We start from the raw sequence: 21,803 nt of genomic DNA on the forward strand, positions 1-21,803 counted from the left end.
CCCTTATCTGATTTTCCATTCGGACAGGGCGGAATTGAGGACTCGTCCTCAGTTTCTCCCTAAGGTGGTTTCAGCGTTCACCTGAACCAAACCTATTGTGGTGCCTGCGGCTACTAGGGACTTGGAGGACTCCAAGTTGCTAGACGTTGTCAGGACCCGGAAAATATATGTTTCCAGGACGGCTGGAGTCAGGAAATCTGACTCGCTGTTTATCCTCTATGCACCCAACTAGCTGGGTGCTCCTGCTTCTAAGCAGACTATTGCTCGTTGGATTTGTAGTACAATTCAGCTTGCACATTCTGTGGCAGGCCTGCCACAGCCAAAAATCTGTAAATGCCCACTCCACAAGGAAGGTGGGCTCATCTTGGGCAGCTGCCCGAGGGGTCTCGGCTTTACAACTTTGCCGAGCAGTTACTTGGTCAGGAGCAAATACGGTTGTAAAATTCTACAAATTTGATACCCTGGCTGAGGAGGACCGGGAGTTCTCTCATTTTGGGGCTGCAGAGTCATCCGCACTCTCCCGCCCGTTTGGGAGCTTTGGTATAATCCCCATGGTCCTTACGGAGTTCCCAGTATCCACTAGGACGTCAGAGAAAATAAGAATTTACTTACCGATAATTCTATTTCTCGTAGTCCGTAGTGGATGCTGGGCGCCCATCCCAAGTGCGGATTGTCTGCAATACTGGTACATAATTATTGTTACCAAAAAATTCGGGTTATTGTTGTAGTGAGCCATCTTTTCGAGAGGCTTCTCTATTATCATGCTGTTAACTGGGTTCAGATCACAAGTTGTACAGTGTGATTGGTGTGGCTGGTATGAGTCTTGCCCGGGATTCAAAATCCTTCCTTATTGTGTACGCTCGTCCGGGCACAGTATCCTAACTGAGGCTTGGAGGAGGGTCATAGGGGGAGGAGCCAGTGCACACCAGGTGATCCTAAAGCTTTCTTTAGATGTGCCCTGTCTCCTGCGGAGCCGCTATTCCCCATGGTCCTTACGGAGTTCCCAGCATCCACTACGGACTACGAGAAATAGAATTATCGGTAAGTAAATTCTTATTTAAACATACACATAGTTCCTTTATGGGCCTAGATGGGCCAAATGGTTCTTATCTGCCGTCATGTTTACTGTATGTTTCTATGTTTACCTGGCATACACATAACGCTACATAATGCTATATTACCTAGCTCATTCAGTGAATTAGGTAGAAAATGCATTAAGCCTCCATATATTTTCCCTAGCTCATTCAGTAAATTAGATAAAGAACACATTACTCCTCCATATATTATATTATATATAAATTATATAGAGAACCTATTAAGCTTCCATATATTAAACCTACTGCAGCTCATTAACTAAATTGGTTTGAGAAGCAACAATCACCAATCCCTATCTAGAGGACAGGACATTGATATGTAACAGACACTGGGGGGCCCTGTAAACCACTGATTGAGCCGCATCTCACAGAGTGACACAATTGGTATGCTAAGTGGGTAGCATTAGCACAGTCCTGCGATGCTACAAGTCATGGTTTTAATAGTAAGTTGCTGCGCATTTAAATGGGCTGCAGTTCTGATAATGTAAAAATAAGAATTTACTCACCGGTAATTCTATTTCTCGTAGTCCGTAGTGGATGCTGGGAACTCCGTAAGGACCATGGGGAATAGCGGGCTCCGAAAAAGGCTGGGCACTCTAGAAAGATTTATGACTACCTGGTGTGCACTGGCTCCTCCCACTATGACCCTCCTCCAAGCCTCAGTTAGGACACTGTGCCCGGACGAGCTGACATAATAAGGAAGGATTTAGAATACCGGGTAAGACTCTTACCAGCCACACCAATCACACCGTACAACTCGTGATACTATATCCAGTTTGACAGTATGAAAACAACTGAGCCTCTCAACAGATGGCTCAACAATAACCCTTTAGTTAACAATAACTATTTACAAGTATTGCAGACAATCCGCACTTGGGATGGGCGCCCAGCATCCACTACGGACTACGAGAAATAGAATTACCGGTGAGTAAATTCTTATTTTCTCTGACGTCCTAGTGGATGCTGGGAACTCCGTAAGGACCATGGGGATTATACCAAAGCTCCCAAACGGGCGGGAGAGTGCGGATGACTCTGCAGCACCGAATGAGAGAACTCCAGGTCCTCCTCAGCCAGGGTATCAAATTTGTAGAATTTTGCAAACGTGTTTGCCCCTGACCAAGTAGCTGCTCGGCAAAGTTGTAAAGTCGAGACCCCTCAGGCAGCCGCCCAAGATGAGCCCACCTTCCTTGTGGAATGGGCATTTACAGATTTTGGCTGTGGCAGGCCTGCCACAGAATGTGCAAGCTGAATTGTACTACAAATCCAGCGAGCAATAGTCTGCTTAGAAGCAGGAGCACCCAGCTTGTTGGGTGCATACAGGATAAACAGCGAGTCAGATTTTCTGACTCCAGCCGTCCTGGAAACATATATTTTCAGGGCCCTGACAACGTCTAGCAACTTGGAGTCCTCCAAATCCCTAGTAGCCGCAGGCACCACAATAGGCTGGTTCAGGTGAAACGCTGACACCACCTTAGGGAGAAACTGGGGACGAGTCCTCAATTCTGCCCTATCCATATGGAAAATCAGATAAGGGCTTTTACATGATAAAGCCGCCAATTCTGACACTCGCCTGGCTGAAGCCAAGGCCAATAACATGACCACTTTCCACGTGAGATATTTTAGATCCACGGTTTTTAGTGGCTCAAACCAATGTGATTTTAAGAAACTCAACACCACGTTGAGATCCCAAGGTGCCACAGGAGGCACAAACGGGGGCTGAATATGCAGCACTCCTTTCACAAATGTCTGAACTTCAGGTACTGAAGCTAGTTCTTTTTGAAAGAAAATCGACAGAGCCGAGATCTGTACTTTAATGGAGCCTAGTTTTAGGCCCATATTCACTCCTGCTTGCAGGAAATGCAGAAATCGACCTAGTTGAAATTCCTCTGTTGGGGCCTTTTTGGCCTCGCACCATGCAACATATTTCCGCCATATGCGGTGATAATGCTTTGCCGTAACATCTTTCCTGGCTTTAATAAGCGTAGAAATGACTTCTTCCGGAATACCCTTTCTCTAACGTCCTAGTGGATGCTGGGGACTCCGTCAGGACCATGGGGAATAGCGGGCTCCGCAGGAGACAGGGCACATCTAAAAAGCTCTTTAGGTCACATGGTGTGTACTGGCTCCTCCCCCTATGACCCTCCTCCAGGCTTCAGTTAGGTTTCTGTGCCCGGCCGAGTAGGGTGCAACCTGGATGGCTCTCTTATAGAGCTGTTTAGAAAAGTCTTTTTTAGGTTTAAACTAATCAGTGATACCTGCTGGCGACAGGATCACTGCAACGTGGGACTTAGGGGAGAGACTTGCAACTCACCTGCGTGCAGGAGGATTGAAGTCTTAGGCTACTGGACACTGAGCTCCAGAGGGAGTCGGAACACAGGTCAGCCTGGGGTTCGTCCCGGAGCCGCGCCGCCGATCCCCCTTACAGACGCTGAAGACGGCAGAGACGGAGGTCCGGTGACAGGCGGCAGAAGGCTTCTCAGTCTTCATAGAGGTAGCGCACAGCACTGCAGCTGTGCGCCATTGTTGTCTCACAGGCTCACTGACACGGTCACGGAGGGTGCAGGGCGCTGCTGGGGGCGCCCTGGGCAGCAATATAAATACCTAATTTGGCAAAAGAAATACACCACATATAGCCATTAAGGCTATATGTATGTATTTTAACCCAGGCCAGTATTAAAAAACCGGGAGGAAAAGCCCGCCGAGAAAGGGGCGGAGCTTATTCTCCTCAGCACACAGGCGCCATTTTCCCTCACAGAAAGGCTGAGGGGAAGGCTCCCATGCTCTCCCCTGCACTGCACTACAGAAACAGGGTTATAACAGAGAGGGGGGGCAATGATTTGGCGATATAAATATATATTAAATGCTATAAGGGAGGAACACTTATATAAAGGTTGTCCCTGTATAATTATAGCATTTTGGTGTGTGCTGGCAAACTCTCCCTCTGTCTCCCCAAAGGGCTAGTGGGTCCTGTCCTCTATCAGAGCATTCCCTGTGTGTGTGCTATAGGTCGGTACGTGTGTGTCGACATGTATGAGGAAAATGTTGGTGAGGAGACGGAGCAAATTGCCTGTAATAGTGATGTCACTCTCTAGGGAGTCGACACATGAATGGATGGCTTACTTATGGAATTACGTGATAATGTCAACACGCTGCAAGCCGGTTGACGACATGAGACAGCCGGCGGACAAATTAGTATTGGTCCAGGCGTCTCAGACACCGTCAGGGGCTTGTAAAAACGCCCATTTACCTCAGTCGGTCGACAGACACTGACACGGACACTGACCCCAGTGTCGACGGTGAAGAAACAAACGTATTTTTCCTTTAGGGCCACAAGTTACATGTTAAGGGCAATGAAGGAGGTGTTACATATTTCTGATACCACAAGTACCACAAATAAGGGTATTTTGTTGGGTGGGAATAAACTACTTGTAGTTTTGCCTGAATCAGATAAATTAAATGAAGTGTGTGATGATACGTGGGGTTCCTCCGATAGAAAGTTATGGGCGGTATACCCTTTCCCGCCAGAAGTAAGGGCGAGTTGGAAAACACACCTTAGGGTGGATAAGGCGCTCACACGCTTGTAAAAACATGGCGTTACCGTCTCCAGATACGGCCGCCTCAAGGAGCCAGCTGATAGGATGCTGGAAAATATCATAACAGTATATACACACATACTGGTGTTATACTACGACCAGCAATCGCCTCAGCATGGATGTGCAGCGCTGAGGGGGCTTGGTCGGATTTCCTGACTGAAAATTTTGATACCCTTGACAGGGACAAGATTTTATTTACTATAGAGCATTTTAAGGATGCATTTCTATATATGCGTGATGCGCAGAGGCATATATTGTATTCTGGCATCAAGAGTAAATGTGATGTACATATCTGCCAGACGAAGACACGACAGTGGTCAGGTGAGGCAGATTACAGACGGCATATGGAAGTATTGCTGTATAAAGGGGCGGTCCATTGGACCTGGTGGCCATGGCAACAGCTGAAAAATCCACCTTTTGTTACCCCGAGTCACATATCGGCAAGAAAGGACACAGTCTTTTCAGTCTCAGTCCTTTCGTCCCCATACGGGCAGGCGGGCAAAGGCCAGTCATATCTGCCCAGGGGTAGAGGAAAGGGAAGAAGACTGCAGCAAGCAGCCCATTCCCAGGAACAGAAGCCCCTCACAGCTTCTGCCAAGTCCGCAGCATAACTCTGGGGCCGTACAAGCGGACTCAGGTGCGGTAGGGGGTCATCTCAAGAGTTTCAGCACGCAGTGGGCTCACTCGCAAGGGAACTCCGGGATCCTACATGTAGTATCCCAGGTGTACATTAGAAATTCGAGACGTCTCCCCCTCACACAATTCACAGGCTGTATTCCCAGCAGGTGATAATCAAAGTACCCCTTTTACAGAAGGGGGTAGTATTCCACACTATATTGTGGTACTGAAGCCAACCGGCTCGGTGAGATCTGAAATATTTGAACACTTACATACAAGCGTTCAAATCAAGATGGAGTCACTCGGAGCAGTGATAGCGAACCAGGAAGAAGGGGACGATATGGTGTCACTGGATATCAGGGACGCTTACCTACAGGTCCAAATTTGCCCTTCTCACCAAGGGTACTTCAGGTTCCTGGTACAGAACTGTCACTATCAGTTCAGACGCTGCCGTTTGGATTGTCCACGGCGCCCCGGGTCTTTACCAAGGTAATGGCCGGAATGATGAATTTTCTTAAAAGAAACATGGACGCTTTCCTGATAAGGGCAAGGTCCAGAGAACAGTTGGAGGTCGGAGTAGCACTATCTTAAGTAGTGCTACGACAGCACGAGTGGATTCTAAATATTCCAAAATCGCAGCTTTTTCCGACGACACGTCTACTGTTCCTAGGGATGATTCTGGACACAGTCCAGAAAAACGTGTTTCTCCCAGTGGAGAAAGCCAGGGAGTTATCCGAGATAATCGGGATCCTCCTAAAACCAGGAAAAGTGTCAGTGCATCATTGCACAAGAGTCCTGGTAAAAATGGTGGCTTATTACGAAGCAATTCCATTCGGCAGATTTCCCGCAAGAACTCTTCAATGGGATCTGCTGGACAAATGGTCCGGATCGCATCCTCAGATGCATCAGCGGATAACCCTATATCCAAGGACAAGGGTGTCTCTCCTGTGGTGATTACAGAGTGCTCATCTTCTAGAGGGCCGCAGATTCGGCATTCAGGATTGGATGCCGGTGACCACGGAGGCCAGCCTGAGAGGCTGGGGAACAGTCACACAAGGAAAAAATTTCCAGGGAAGTGTGATTAAGTCTGGAGAATTCTCTCCGCATAAATAAGCTTAGAGCAAATATATAATGCTCCAAACTTAGCAAGACCTCTGCTTCAAGGTCAGCCGGTATTGATCCAGTGGGATAACATCACGGCAGTCGCCCACGTAAACAGAAAGGGCGGCACAAGAAGCAGGAGGGCAGTGTCAAAACTGCAAGGATTTTTCGCTAGGCGGAAAATCATGTGATAGCACTGTCAGCAGTGTTCTTTCCGGGAGTGGACGACTGGGAAGCAGACTTCCTCAGCAGGCATTACCTCCACCCGGGAGAGTGGAAACTTCATAGGGAAGTTTTTCAGCATGATTGTGGACCGTTGGCAAAGACCAAAGGTGGACATGATGGCGTCCCGCCCGAACAAAAAACGGGACAGGTATTCCGCCAGGTCTTGAGACCTTCAGGCGATAGCTGTGGATGTTCTGGTAACACCGTGGGTGTACCAGTCAGTGTATGTGTTCCCTCCTCTGTTTCTCATAACCAAGGTATTGAGAATTATAAGACATAGAGGAGTATGAACTATACTAGTGGCTCCGGATTGGCCAAGAGGGACTTGGTACCCGGAACTTCAAGAGATGCTCACAGAGGACTAAGGGCCTGGGGAGCTAAGATGGGACTTGCTTCAGCAAGTACCATGTATATTCCAAGATTTACCGCGGCTGCGTGTGACGGCATGGCGGTTGAATGCCGGATCCTGAAGGGAAAAGACATTCCATAAGAGGTCATACCTACCTTGGTTAAAGCCAGGAAGGAGGTGACCGCACAACGTCATCACCACATGTGGTGAAAATATGTTGCGTGGGTAAGGCCAGGAAGGCTCCACGAAGGAAATTCAACTAGGTCGATTTCTGCACTTCCTGAAAACAGGAGTGTTTTGAGCCTCAAATTGGGGTTCATTAAGATTTAAATTTCGGCCCTGTAGATTTTCTTCCAGAAAAAAATTGACTTCAGTTCCTGAAGTCCAGATTATAAAGGGTGTATTGCATATACAGTTTTTTTGTGCCTCTAGGGGCACCGTGAGATCTCAACATAGTGTTGGGATTCCTTAAAATCATATTGGTTTGAACCGCTCAAATCTGTGGATTTGAAATATCTCACATGGAAAGTGACCATGCTGTTGACCAATATCTCACATGGAAAGTGACCATGTTGTTAGCCCTGGCCTCGGCCAGGCGATTGTCAGAATGGGCGGCTGTGTCTTACAAAAGCCCATATTATAATTTTCCATTTGAACAGGGCAGAACTGGGACTCGTCTCCAGTTTCTTCCTAAAGGGGTGTCAGCGTTTTCACCTGAAACAACCTATTGTGGTGCCTGAGGCTACTGGGGACTTGGAGGACTCCAAGTTACTAGACGTTGTCAGGGCCCTAAAAATAAATATATATATATATATATATATATATATAGTTAGGACGGCTTGCTGTTTATATTGTATGCACCCAACAAGCTGGGTGCGTCTGCTTCTAAGCAGTCTATTGCACGCTGGATTTGTAGTACAATTCAGCTTGCACATTCTGTGGCAGGCCTGTCACAGTCGAAATATGTAGATGCCATTCCACAAGGAAGGTGGCATTCATCCTGGGCGGCTGCCCGAGGAGTCTCGGCATTATAACTTTGTCGAGCAGTTACGTAGTCAAGGGAGAACACGTTTGTAAAATTTTACAAATTTGATACTCTGGCTAAAGAGGACCTGGAGTTCTCTCATTCGGTGCTGCAGAGTCATCCGCACTCTCCCGCCCGTTTGGGAGCTTTGGTATAATCCCCATGGTCCTGACGGAGTCCCCAGCATCCACTAGGACGTTAGAGAAAATAAGATTTTACTTACCGATAAATCTATTTCTCGTAGTCCGTAGTGGATGCTGGGCGCCCATCCCAAGTGCGGATTGTCTGCAATGTTTGTACATAGTTATTGTTACAAAAAAATCGGGTTATTACTATTGTTGTGAGCCATCTTCTTAGAGGCTACTTCGTTTTGTTATCATACTGTTAACTGGGTTCAGATCACAAGTTGTACGGTGTGATTGGTGTGGCTGGTATGAGTCTTACCCGGGATTCAAGATCCTTCCTTATTGTGTACGCTCGTCCGGGCACAGTACCTAACTGAAGCCTGGAGGAGGGTCATAGGGGGAGGAGCCAGTACACACCATGTGACCTAAAGAGCTTTTTAGATGTGCCCTGTCTCCTGCGGAGCCCGCTATTCCCCATGGTCCTGACGGAGTCCCCAGCATCCACTACGGACTACGAGAAATAGATTTATCGGTAAGTAAAATCTTATTTTTCCTTCAGGATCCGGCGTTCAACCGCCATGCCGTCAAACGCAGCCGCGGTAAGTCTTGGAACAGACAGGGCCCCTGCTGTAGCAGGTCCTGTCTGAGCGGCAGAGGCCACGGGTCCTCTGAGATCATCTCTTGAAGTTCCGGGTACCACGCTCGTCTTGGCCAATCCGGAACCACGAGAATTGTGTTTACTCCTCGCTTTCTTATTATTCTCAATACCTTTGGTATGAGAGGCAGAGGAGGGAACACATAAACCGACTGGTACACCCACGGTGTCACTAGAGCGTCCACAGCTATCGCCTGAGGGTCCCTTGACCTGGCGCAATATCTTTTTAACTTTTTGTTGAGGCGGGACGCCATCATGTCCACCTGTGGTTTTTCCCAACGGTTTACCAGCATCTGGAAGACTTCTGGATGAAGTCCCCACTCTCCCGGGTGGAGGTCGTGTCTGCTGAGGAAGTCTGCTTCCCAGTTGTCCAATCCCGGAATGAACACTGCTGACAGTGCTAGTACATGATTCTCCGCCCATCGGAGAATTCTTGTGGCTTCTGCCATTGCCATCCTGCTTCTTGTGCCTCCCTGTCGATTTACATGGGCGACTGCCGTGATGTTGTCTGACTGGATCAGCACCGGCTGGTGTAGGAGCAGGGATTTTGCTTGACTTAGGGCATTGTAAATGGCCCTTAGTTCCAGAATATTTATGTGAAGGGAAGTCTCCTGACTCGACCATAGTCCTTGGAAGTTTCTTCCCCGTGTGACTGCCCCCCAGCCTCGAAGGCTGGCATCCGTGGTCACCAGGACCCAGTCCTGTATGCCGAACCTGCGGCCCTCCAGAAGATGGGCACTCTGCAGCCACCACAGTAGAGACACCCTGGTTCTTGGAGACAGGGTTATTAAGCGATGCATCTGAAGATGCGATGCGGACCATTTGTCCAATAGGTCCCACTGAAAGATTCTGGCATGGAACCTGCCGAAGGGAATTGCTTCGTAAGAAGCTACCATCTTTCCCAGGACCCGCGTGCAGTGATGCACCGATACCTGTTTTGGTTTCAGGAGGTCTCTGACTAGAGATGACAACTCCCTGGCTTTCTCCTCCGGGAGAAACACTTTTTTCTGGACTGTATCCAGGATCATACCCAGGAACAGTAGCCGTGTCGTCGGAACCATCTGTGACTTTGGGATATTCAGAATCCAGCCGTGCTGGTGCAGCACTTCCTGAGATAGTGCTACTCCCACCAACAACTGTTCCTTGGATCTCGCCTTTATTAGGAGATCGTCCAAGTACGGGATAATTAAAACTCCCTTTTTTCGAAGGAGTATCATCATTTCCGCCATAACCTTGGTAAATACCCTCGGTGCCGTGGACAGTCCAAACGGCAGCGTCTGGAATTGGTAATGGCAATCCTGTACCACAAATCTGAGGTACTCCTGGTGAGGATGGTAAATGGGGACATGCAAGTAAGCATCCTTGATGTCCAGGGATACCATGTAATCCCCCTCGTCCAGGCTTGCAATAACCGCCCTGAGCGATTCCATCTTGAACTTTAATTTTTTTATGTATGTGTTCAAGGATTTCAATTTTAAAATGGGTCTCACCGAACCGTCCGGTTTCGGCACCACAAATAGTGTGGAATAGTAACCCCGGCCTTGTTGAAGTAGGGGTACCTTGATTATCACCTGCTGGGAATACAGCTTGTGAATTGCCGCTAGCACCGCCTCCCTGTCTGAGGGAGCAATCGGCAAGGCAGATTTTAGGAACCGGTGGGGTGGAGACGCCTCGAATTCCAGTTTGTACCCCTGAGATAGTATTTGAAGGATCCAGGGATCCACCTGTGAGCGAGCCCACTGATCGCTGAAATTCTTGAGGCGGCCCCCCACCGTACCTGGCTCCGCCTGTGGAGCCCCACCGTCATGCGGCGGACTTGGAAGAAGAAGCGGGGGAGGACTTTTGCTCCTGGGAACCTGCTGTTTGTTGCAGCCTTTTTCCCCTACCTCTGCCTCTGGACAGAAAAGACCCGCCTTTTCCACGCTTGTTTTTCTGGGTCCGAAAGGACTGAACCTGATAAAACGGCGCCTTCTTAGGCTGTGAGGGGACATGGGGTAAAAATGCTGACTTCCCAGACGTTGCTGTGGAAACTAGGTCCGAGAGACCATCCCCAAATAATTCCTCACCCTTATAAGGCAAAACTTCCATGTGCCTTTTAGAATCTGCATCTCCTGTCCACTGGCGAGTCCATAAGCCTCTCCTAGCAGAAATGGACAATGCACTTACTTTAGATGCCCGCCGGCAGATTTCCCTCTGTGCATCTCTCATATATAAGACTGAGTCTTTGATATGGTCTATGGTTAGCAGGATCGTGTCTCTGTCTAGTGTGTCAATATTTTCTGACAGTTTATCTGACCACGCGGCGGCAGCACTGCACATCCATGCTGACGCAATAGCTGGTCTAAGTATAATGCCTGAGTGTGTATATACAGACTTCAGGATCGCCTCCTGCTTTCTATCAGCAGGTTCCTTGAGGGCGGCCGTATCCGGAGACGGTAGTGCCACCTTTTTAGACAAACGTGTGAGCGCTTTATCCACCCTAGGAGGTGTTTCCCAACGTGACCTATCCTCTGGCGGGAAAGGGAACGCCATTAGTACCTTCTTAGGAATTACCAATTTTTTATCAGGGAAAGCCCACGCTTCTTCACACACTTCATTTAATTCATCTGATGGGGGAAAAACTACGGGTAGTTTTTTCTCCCCAAACATAATACCCTTTTTAGTGGTACCTGTAGTTATATCAGAAATGTGTAACACCTCTTTCATTGCCTCAATCATGCAGTGAATGGCCTTAGTGGGCATCAGGTTAGACTCATCGTCGTCGACACTGGTGTCAGTATCAGTGTCGACATCTGGGTCTGCGGTCTGAGGTAGCGGGCGTTTCAGAGCCCCTGATGACCTTTGAGACGCCTGGACAGGCACGAGCTGAGAAGTCGGCTGTCCCACATATGGCATGTCGTCAAATTTTTTATGTAAGGAGTCTATACGTGCACTCATTTCTTTCCATAAGCTCATCCACTCAGGTGTCTGCCCCGCAGGGGGTGACATCCCTTCTAAAGGCATCTGCTCCGTCTCCACATCATTATCCTCATCAAACATGTCGACACAGCCGTATCGACACACCGCACACACACAGGGAATGCTCCAACAGAGGACAGGACCCACAAAAGCCCTTTGGGGGGACAGAGTGAGAGTATGCCAGCACACACCAGAGCGCTATATAATGCAGGGACTAACTGAGTTATGTCCCCTATAGCTGCTTTTTCTATATAAATGTATACTGCGCCTAAATTTAGTGCCCCCCCTCTCTTTTTTACCCTTTTCTGTAGTGTAGACTGCAGGGGAGAGCCAGGGAGCTTCCTTCCAGCGGAGCTTTTCCGCGGACTATTCTCCCGCTTTTTCCTATATTCTGGCAGGGGTATTTTCCACATATATAGCCTCTGGGGCTATATATTGTGGTATTTTTGCCAGCCAAGGTGTTATTATTGCTTCTCAGGGAGCGCCCCCCCCCCCCCCAGCGTCCTGCACCCTCAGTGACCGGAGTGTGAAGTGTGTGTGAGGAGCAATGGCGCACAGCTGCAGTGCTGTGCGCTACCTTGGTGAAGACTGATGTCTTCTGCCGCCGATTTTCCGGACCTCTTCTTGCTTCTGGCTCTGTAAGGGGGATGGCGGCGCGGCTCCGGGACCGAACACCAAGGCTGGGCCTGCGGTCGATCCCTCTGGAGCTAATGGTGTCCAGTAGCCTAAGAAGCCCAAGCTGGCTGCAAGCAGGCAGGTTCGCTTCTTCTCCCCTTAGTCCCTCGCTGCAGTGAGCCTGTTGCCAGCAGGTCTCACTGAAAATAAAAAACCTAATTTCTATACTTTCTTTCTAAAGGCTCAGGAGAGCCCCTAGTGTGCATCCAACCTCGGCCGGGCACAAAATCTAACCGAGGCTTGGAGGAGGGTCATAGTGGGAGGAGCCAGTGCACACCAGGTAGTCATAAATCTTTCTAGAGTGCCCAGCCTCCTTCGGAGCCCGCTATTCCCCATGGTCCTTACGGAGTTCCCAGCATCCACTAGGACGTCAGAGAAAGACATTTTTATTCTGACTCAGAGTATACTTACCTACTCTCCTGGAAGTTGCGGGAGACTACTTACCTACTCTCCTGGAAGTTGCGGGAGACTCCCAATCTTGCAGGTAGTCCCCCGCACCCCTGGAAGAGTGGGTACTCCTCCCGCATTCTGCCGTCTTCCTAGTGAAGCCAGCAGAATGGGAGACAATGGGGGTCATTCCGAGTTGATCGCACGCTGCCGTTTTTCACAGCATAGCGATCAGGCTAAAAAACGGCTTTTCTGCACATGCGTACGGGCCGCAGGGCGCACGCGCGAAGTAATTTCACACAAAACTATGCAAATTTATACAGGTCCGAGCGACACTTTTCTGTCGCTCTGCTGATCGGTGAGTGATTGGCAGGAAGTGGGTGTTTCTGGGCGGAAACTGACCGTTTTCTGGGAGTGTGCTAAAAAACGCAGGCGTGGTAGGCTAAAACGCAGGAGTGGCTGGGGAAACGGGGGAGTGGCTGGCCGAACGCAGGGCGTGTTTGTGACGTCAAACCAGGAACTAAACGAACTGAGGTGACCGTAATCTAGGAGTAGGTCTGGAGCTACTCAGAAACTGCAGGAAAATATTTTCGAGCAGTTCTGCTAATCTTTCGTTCGCACTTCTGCTAAGCTAAGAGACACTCCCAGAGGGCGGCGGCCTAGCGTGTGCAATGCTGCTAAAAGCAGCTAGCGAGCGATCAACTCGGAATGAGGGCCAATGACTGGAATCACGGGTATAAGTAGCGGGGCGGGGCTACATGATGCGAATTTGCATCATTTAGCCTCATCCCCTCACTATGGACCCACGAGTAGCATCAGATTGCCATTACGGGTGCAGGGCTTAGTGATGTCACAGCTCCGCCCTGCCCCCAAAGTGCGCAGATGCTGCTCCTCCCCAGAGGAGTTTTTAAAAGTCAGTAAGTATGATCCAGAGATGCACGCAATTCACACACAAAGTTGATATTGCGGTCCAGAGGACCCTGCATCGGGGAGTGCATACACCCCAATGCAGGGGGGCGACGGGGGATGCCATGCTGCATTCGGCAGCATGGCATTGCTAGCTATGTCTTCTGAATGACCCTGCACAGGGCCGATCACAAGACATGGCTAACGACGGCGGGGGTGCATATTGGGAATACACACTGAACGATCCGGCCGATATTTCATTCCAGTTAGGCCGGAAACGACATATCGGGCCGAGATCGTTCTAGTGTGTAGCAGTAATTGGCATTACAGTGTGTACAGACTCTGACAGTGGGTGTCTCAGTCTTAGCGCATTGGGCTGCATGGAAGTGCACAAAGGGAAGGGCTTTCTTGTGACATCTGCATACAGTTACCAATAAACACTTCTACTTGTGACTGTAGCTGCTTCACCATTGGACGTGTGCTGTTATTTTACACCTCTGTCAGTGGTCACCACAGGGGTGCTACCCAGTGTGTGGGGGCGAGAACAGGGTACACTCAGTGGGTGGGGATGGGAGACATGTTCTACTTACCACCACTCTGCAGTATACCAAGTGTTGGATCATTTAAGGCTTAATTTTTGAGTAAATTTCTATGGTTGCTTTAATTATGAGAAAGTAACTGTGGGAAGAATGTGTGAGAGGTTTTCCCTATAAAACGCCTCTAATTTAAACACTGTGGGGTAAATTTACTAAGATGGGTGTTCTATTTAAGATGGGATGTGCCCATAGCAACCAATCAGGTTTCAGGTATTATCTTCTAGAAGGTGCTAGATAAATGAGAAGTAGAATCTGATTGGTTGTTATGGGCAACATCCAATATTAAATAGAACTCCCATCTTAGTAAATTTACCCCTGTGAGCGGTGATGGCGTCACAGCTATTTCTTTTAAAGGACGCTGTACTGCCTGGGTAAAACCTATAGTGGGAGATGTATCAGTGTACAGAATGGACCAGGGGAGAAGCTTCACATAGTAACCAATCAGCTTTCAAGTTTATAAAATGATATCCATGCCTCCACTCTTTACACCACTTGATACATCTCTCCTCCAACGCTACATTCATTTAAACACATATCTACAAGGGTGTAGTACGGCTGACCGCCGGTCTCCTGACCGCCGGTCAGCTTACCGACGCCAGGATCCCGGCAGCATACCGACGCCGGGATCCCGGCGGGGAGGGGCGAGTGCAGCAAGCCCCTTGCGGGCTCGGTGGCGACCTGTGGACACCCACGAGTGGAAATAGTCCCTGATGGTCGGCATGCCGACCATCGGGACAGTGACCCGTCGGGCTGGTGGAGGAGGTATGAATACCACCCAACTACAAATAATCATTTTTTACACGTCTGTGTTTTGAACCAGTAATCTGCTACCAATAGATATTGGGCTCATTCCGTAGGTCCTAAATGTCCTTAATACAGAAGGGGTAAAATACAGACTGTACAGTATCTGAGGTAAAACAGGTCTCAGTGCCATTTATTTATTTCCCCAGAGCTGCAGCCAGAGATTGCCCTTAATTCCAAATTACTCAGACATTTAATCTGTCTCCTTCCTCTTATTTGTGTAACATACCTGGAACATTAGTAAGGAGAGAGATTGAAAGATAAATAATTAAAAAGTCATAATTTCAAGAACTAGCACTTTATACAAGCAGTTTGTAATTAGTCCGAACAGACAGTACAGTGAGAAAACACAAACCTGATTTCAGCTGCTGCCGGACTGGCTCCCATGGTGCCGAGTGTAGACAGATGCCAAGCTCTGACCCGTGCTTATTTTAAAGTGCGTCTATCATCAAACAGAAAAAGATATGCTCTATTAACAGATCTCCCACCGCTGTGTACTTGTATGCCACATTTATTTATTTTTCTTAAATTGCCACAAAACACACAGAGATAGTACAGTGCTGGATTGTGTCTCCAGAACACCACATATAAGTATGTGTATATCTATCTCCAATAATGATACCACCATAGCAAACTTAAGGTAAAAAAGTGACTTTTCATGGCACAATTTACTTTTACAAAAGAAAATCGACTTTAAAATGTAATGAAATAGGCGCCCAAGATGGCTGCCTCACCTTTTGTATGCTCCTGATCATCTCCATAAAACAGCTTAAATTCACCACAACTGACCTATGAATCATCATAAATATCCAAGGACTTATCTTGAACTTGTACTACTCTACGCGGACATTTCATCAAAACCAACGGATTGCATTCCTGCGCTGAGATACACACTGGATTGAATCCTGGACTGAATCCTCTGCATATCTCCACTGAGAAATCCTTCAGTTTAGCAGCTGCTGTACTCTGCATTGGACATTACCCAGATAAGGTACTGTGGATTACAACCTAACTTTGGCTACATCCAGCCCCTCACTTAGACATCATCCACCTCTGTTCTCTGAGCTACAAATAACTGACTTATTGCATTAATCTACTAATATCAGTATATTCAGGCTCTGAATTGCTGAAGGCTCACTGTTTAAAATCAGGATCCATTTCCAGGACATGTTATCACTTCTACCCCCACAAAAAAAAAAAAAATCTACTTCAAAGGCCTCTCACACTGAGACTTTTCACACCTACACAGTAGGAATTGGCTTCTAACACCTTTTCAAAAGGCTGCCTATCCTAGGATAATTGACTAAATCAGCAGTTATTTTATTTATTACTTGCTTCAAATATACACAATAGGTTATAGCAATAACTTTGTTCATAATCCCATTATAATTTTGGATCACATACCGAATTGGGGGAAAACAAAACACAAAAAGGAAAAACAAAAAAACAAAAAACAAACACTGCTTTCTCTCCCTCTCTCATCATCATATGCAGTTCAAATTTATAGTAATCTGTCATTGATGACCAAATGTATACGTATTGCTCCAGCTTCATTCTTTCACTCCGCCCACCACGCTCTGCAGTTCCTATCACACCATCACAGGCTTCTATTCTCCAATCCCTTGGCATTTTAAAAAGAAAACACAGGCGCATTCGTGGGAAGCGAGCAGGCCGGAAATGTATTTCCCCCGGTAACCATCTAAGTCCTTTGACCACCTGCTCACCCCCATACTCAAAGAACAATCAAATAGAAGTGATACCCAAAAGACGGCCCTGTGTCTGGAAGGACAGAACTGTCTACTCTCACTTTGTGACCCCCATACCCAGAGCTCCTGCACTTAACATAAAGAAAACTGAAGGCCCTCTGGTATGCCCAATCAGGTCAGTCCTTTGTAATGCCAGATCTATAAGAAACAAGACTGCAACAATTGCTGACCTTATTGAATCTGCAGATCTAGCCTGTATTACAGAGACCTGGCTAGATGAAAATGCAGCACCTATATTGGAGGCTGCAGTCCCAACAAACTACTCTGTTATCCACAACCCAAGACTGGACCGCAGGGGTGGCGGGGTGGCTATCTGCTTCAAAAAAGAACTTAAACTTAGGGTCCACCCTATTGAAACTACTCGCTCATTTGAGTGCATTGCTGCCCGGAGTTCGACAGGATTAGGTTTCAGACTACTTCTTATTTACCGGCCACCTGGAGATGGACAGATATTTCTACAAGAAATTGCAGACACTGTTGCTGGCCTGGCTCTGGAACATCAAAGATGGCTCATCCTCGGGGATTTCAATGCATGGGTGGATGATGAGCTCTCACGCCTTGGCCAAGACCTCCTGTGCACAATGAATGGTCTGGGCTTCACACAGGTCATTCCCTCTGCCACACATAAAAGTGGTCACACTCTCGACCTCGTCTTTCAGATTGGATTAGAGGTCACTGACCTAAAAATAAACCCAGTCATCTGGTCAGACCACTACTCTCTCTGGTTCTCAGTTGCAACCCCTCAAATAAGATCTCTGCCCGTGGAGTTGACCAGGTATCGTCCAAGGAGGGGTATGACTCCCCAGGCTCTTGCAGCAAATCTGGATCTCTCTGCTATACAGGGTGCCTGTGAAGATCCCTGTTCCCTAGTCCGTTATTATAATAGGGATGTTATGGCTGCAATTGATATTATCGCCCCTGTGCGTTTAAGACCTCGTAAACCACAACGTCAAGCTCCATGGTTCGACAACAGTGTTAGTGAGCTCAAGAAAAGGGGGCGTAGACTGGAAAGACGATGGAGGAAGACTAACCTAGTGGATGACAAAATAAAACTAATAAAGCATAACGAAGAATATCAATCGACAATCACTCGTAAGAAAGCACAGTTCCTGTCAAATGAGATCACAGCAGCAAACAATAGGCCAGCTCAACTTTTCCGCACAGTGGAGATGCTTTGCAAGCCAGCATGCCTGCAGACTGATGAGACCATCTCCCAGGCAAGATGCAACGAGTTTGCAAACTTCTTTGCAGATAAAATATCCACCATCCGGGCTGGAATCTCCACAGTGCCATCAAAGGAGTGCCAAACTACAAAGCCCGCCAATATAAGCTACCTGCCTTCATGGACCAGCTTTGATCCAGTGGATGTAAAGGACACTGCTGAAATTGCTCGGATTTTGCGTCCCACCACCTGTGATCTGGACCCAGCCTCAACCAAGCTTCTAATAGGTTGTATGGATATAATTGGTCCTGTCTTTACAAAAATTGTTCAATGCTCTTTGCAGACAGGCATTTTTCCTGGACCCCTAAAGGAAGCAATTGTTAGACCGCTTCTTAAAAAACCTAATTTAGATCCCGACTGCATGACCAACTACAGACCGGTATCAAACCTTCCTTTCCTAGGAAAGGTTATTGAGAAAGTCGTTGCAAATCAACTGGAAACCCGCCTGACAACCCATGATATTTATGATCCATTTCAATCAGGATTCAGGAGAAGACATAGCACTGAAACAGCCCTGGTGTGTGTGTTAAATGATCTTCTGATGGCAAAAGACAGAGGTGACTGTTCAATATTAATCCTTCTGGATCTCTCGGCAGCATTTGATACCGTGGACCATGGGCTTCTGATTGAGCGACTGATACATTTCTGTGGTCTGGATGGCACAGTCCTAAGATGGTTCAAATCATTTCTCACAGGCAGGTCACAGAGAGTATCATCTGGATTATACTCATCACCACCAGTGTCATTGCCATGTGGTGTCCCACAAGGTTCTATACTATCCCCCATGCTTTTTGCGTATACATGCTCCCATTGGGCGAAATAATCAGGCGCCATGGCCTGGTCTACCACTGCTATGCAGATGATACACAACTGTACTTGTCCTTTGCTCCGGGCACTGATAACCCAATAGCAACCCTTAATGGCTGTCTAGCTGAACTACAGGAGTGGATGAGCGCCAGCTGGCTGCGACTGAACCCGGATAAAACAGAGGTCCTTATGATACGACCGCAACATCAAAGGACAAGACTGCAGCATAGCCAACCAACTGGACTTACACTCGGGGATTCAGAATTACAGACCAGTGATCGTGTGCGGAATCTTGGCGTTGTCCTGGATGGTGGCTTGACACTTAAACATCAGATATCAGCCACAATCAAATCCTCATTCTTTCACCTGAGGAACATAGCCAGAATCAAGCACTTAATTCCCTCAGATGATATGCCAAAAGTCATACATGCATTTGTATCATCTCGTTTAGACTACTGTAATGCCCTCTACCTTGGTCTCCCAGCAAAAGAATTGCAGCGCTTACAGCTGGTGCAAAACACAGCTGCCAGGCTATTAACCAACCAGCCCCGTTCTAGCCACATAACACCCATCCTCTACTCCCTTCACTGGCTGCCTGTACGATGGCGAATCATCTTCAAGATTGGCTTACTGAGTTTCAAAGCATTACATGACCAAGGCCCAAGGTACCTGAAACAGCTTCTGACCCCATACTGCCCCACTCGATTACTGCGATCTGTAGATGAAGGACTTTTAGCAGTACCTAGAATCTACCGTAATTCATCTGGGGGTCGAGCTTTTAGTCATGCGGCTCCGACTCTATGGAACTCACTTCCCCGCACAGTGCGAGAGGCCCCAACTATAGAATCCTTCAAAAGTAGACTCAAGACTTTTCTGTTTACTCAAGCATTCCCATAATTGTCCCTTTTAGTATCTTCATGCTTCTGTATTTTATGAAAATGTACTTCATTATTTTCTGTACTATATTATGCTATGTATCTGTTAAGCGCCTTGAGTCCTATGGGAGAAAGAGCGCTATATAAATAAAATTATTATTATTATATTATTATTATAAATACCATAGCAAAGTTTTTTAGTTGACGTCTAGACATAACAATATGTCGTGTAAAACATAAAATTAAATAAGGATAATAATAAACTTAGTTCCTGACTAAAGTCGATACAGACTGAAACGTTCAATTGGATGGGTCATGTGGAGCTGCTTTTTTTCTTATATATACCCCGTGAGTTCCACCATCTATCTCCTGAGATATATACTGTATATATATATATAGAGAGAGAGAGAGAAAGAGAGAGAGAGAGAGGGATATATATATCTCCTATACAGTGGTGCAAGTAGAAAAAATGTCTTACGGGTACTGTGTGCGCGCGCCGAAGGCGCGCGCGCAAAAAAATGGGTGTGGCCAAATGCCACATGGGGCGTGGCCAATGAAAATGGGGGCGTGATACACATATGGGGGAGGGGCAGATACACGTATGACCCCAATAGTGTCAGATACACGTTGCACCACAGTGCTAGATATACATTGCCCCACAGTGCCAGATACATATAACCCCACAGTGCCAGATACACATTGCCCCACAGTGCCAGATACACAAATGTCCCCAGAGTGCCAGATACACAAATGTCCCCAGAGTGTCAGATACACATTGCCTCACAGTGCCAGATACACATTGCCCCACAGTGCCAGATGCACATTGCCCCACAGTGCCAGATACACAAATGTCCCCAGAGTGCCAGATACACATTGCCCCACAGTGCCAGATACACATTGCCCCACAGTGCCAGATACACAAATGTCCCCAGAGTGCCAGATACACATTGCCCCACAGTGCCAGATGCACATTGCCCCACAGTGCCAGATGCACATTGCCCCACAGTGCCAGATACACATTGCCCCACAGTGCCAGATACACATTGCCCCACAGTGCCAGATACAGAAATGCCCCCAGAGTGCCATACATTGCCTCACAGTGTCAGATACACATTGCCCCACAGTGCTAGATACACAAATGCCCCCACTGTGTCAGATATACATTGCCCCCCGTGCCAGATATGCCCCCAGTGCCAGATATCCTCCAGTGCCAGGTATACATGCCCCCCTGTGCCAGATATCCCCCAGTGCCAGGTATATATGCCCCCCTGTGCTAGATATGCCCCCAGTGCCAGATATCCCCCAGTGCCAGGTATACATGCCCCCCCAGTGCCAGATATCCCCCAGTGCCAGGTATACATGCCCCCCCAGTGCCAGATATCCCCCAGTGCCAGGTATACATGCCCCCCCAGTGCCAGATATCCCCCAGTGCCAGGTATAACATGCCCCCCCAGTGCCAGATATCCCCCAGTGCCAGGTATAACATGCCCCCCCAGTGCCAGATATCCCCCAGTGCCAGGTATACATGCCCCCCTGTGCCAGATATCCCCCAGTGCCAGGTATATATGCCTCCCTGTGCCAGATATGCCCCCAGTGCCAGGTATACATGCCCCCCTGTGCCAGATATCCCCCAGTGCCAGGTATATATGCCCCCCTGTGCCAGATATGCCCCCAGTGCCAGGTATATATGCCCCCCTGTGCCAGATATGCCCCCAGTGCCAGGTATATATGCCCCCCTGTGCCAGATATGCCCCCAGTGCCAGGTATACATGCCCCCCTGTGCCAGATATCCCCCAGTGCCAGGTATATATGCCCCCCTGTGCCAGATATGCCCCCAGTGCCAGGTATATATGCCCCCCTGTGCCAGGTATACATGCCCCCCCCAGTGCCAGGTATAACATGCCCCCCTCCCCTACTCACCGCTGCCGTCGCTGTCCTCCTGTCTGTCATGTGAGGGAAGGAGAGTGCAGCCTGCGCCTCTCGTTCCCCTCAGTCTTCGGCGGGTGTCTCAGTTTAATTCAGCGCC

General features: G+C 48.1%; 1 protein-coding gene and 1 long non-coding RNA gene across 8 annotated transcripts in view; one reads left to right on the forward strand and one right to left on the reverse strand.

The window, feature by feature from the left end:
• The window catches only part of LOC134943792 (uncharacterized), a 47,019-nt gene extending 29,972 nt beyond the window's left edge, over positions 1-17,047 (reverse strand). The window contains exons 1-2 of the long non-coding RNA XR_010181757.1: positions 15,842-17,047; positions 15,463-15,549 (exon numbers count right to left, since the gene is read on the reverse strand). This is a non-coding gene — a long non-coding RNA (uncharacterized LOC134943792). The remainder of the gene's footprint in view (positions 1-15,462; positions 15,550-15,841) is intronic.
• Positions 1-21,803, forward strand: part of LOC134945416 (ankyrin repeat and fibronectin type-III domain-containing protein 1-like) — a 1,003,308-nt gene that overhangs the window by 804,423 nt on the left and 177,082 nt on the right. The gene's annotated exons all lie outside the window — the stretch shown is intronic.

This window comes from Pseudophryne corroboree, chromosome 7 (assembly GCF_028390025.1).
Source record: "Pseudophryne corroboree isolate aPseCor3 chromosome 7, aPseCor3.hap2, whole genome shotgun sequence".
In the NCBI taxonomy this organism is placed as follows: domain Eukaryota; kingdom Metazoa; phylum Chordata; class Amphibia; order Anura; family Myobatrachidae; genus Pseudophryne; species Pseudophryne corroboree.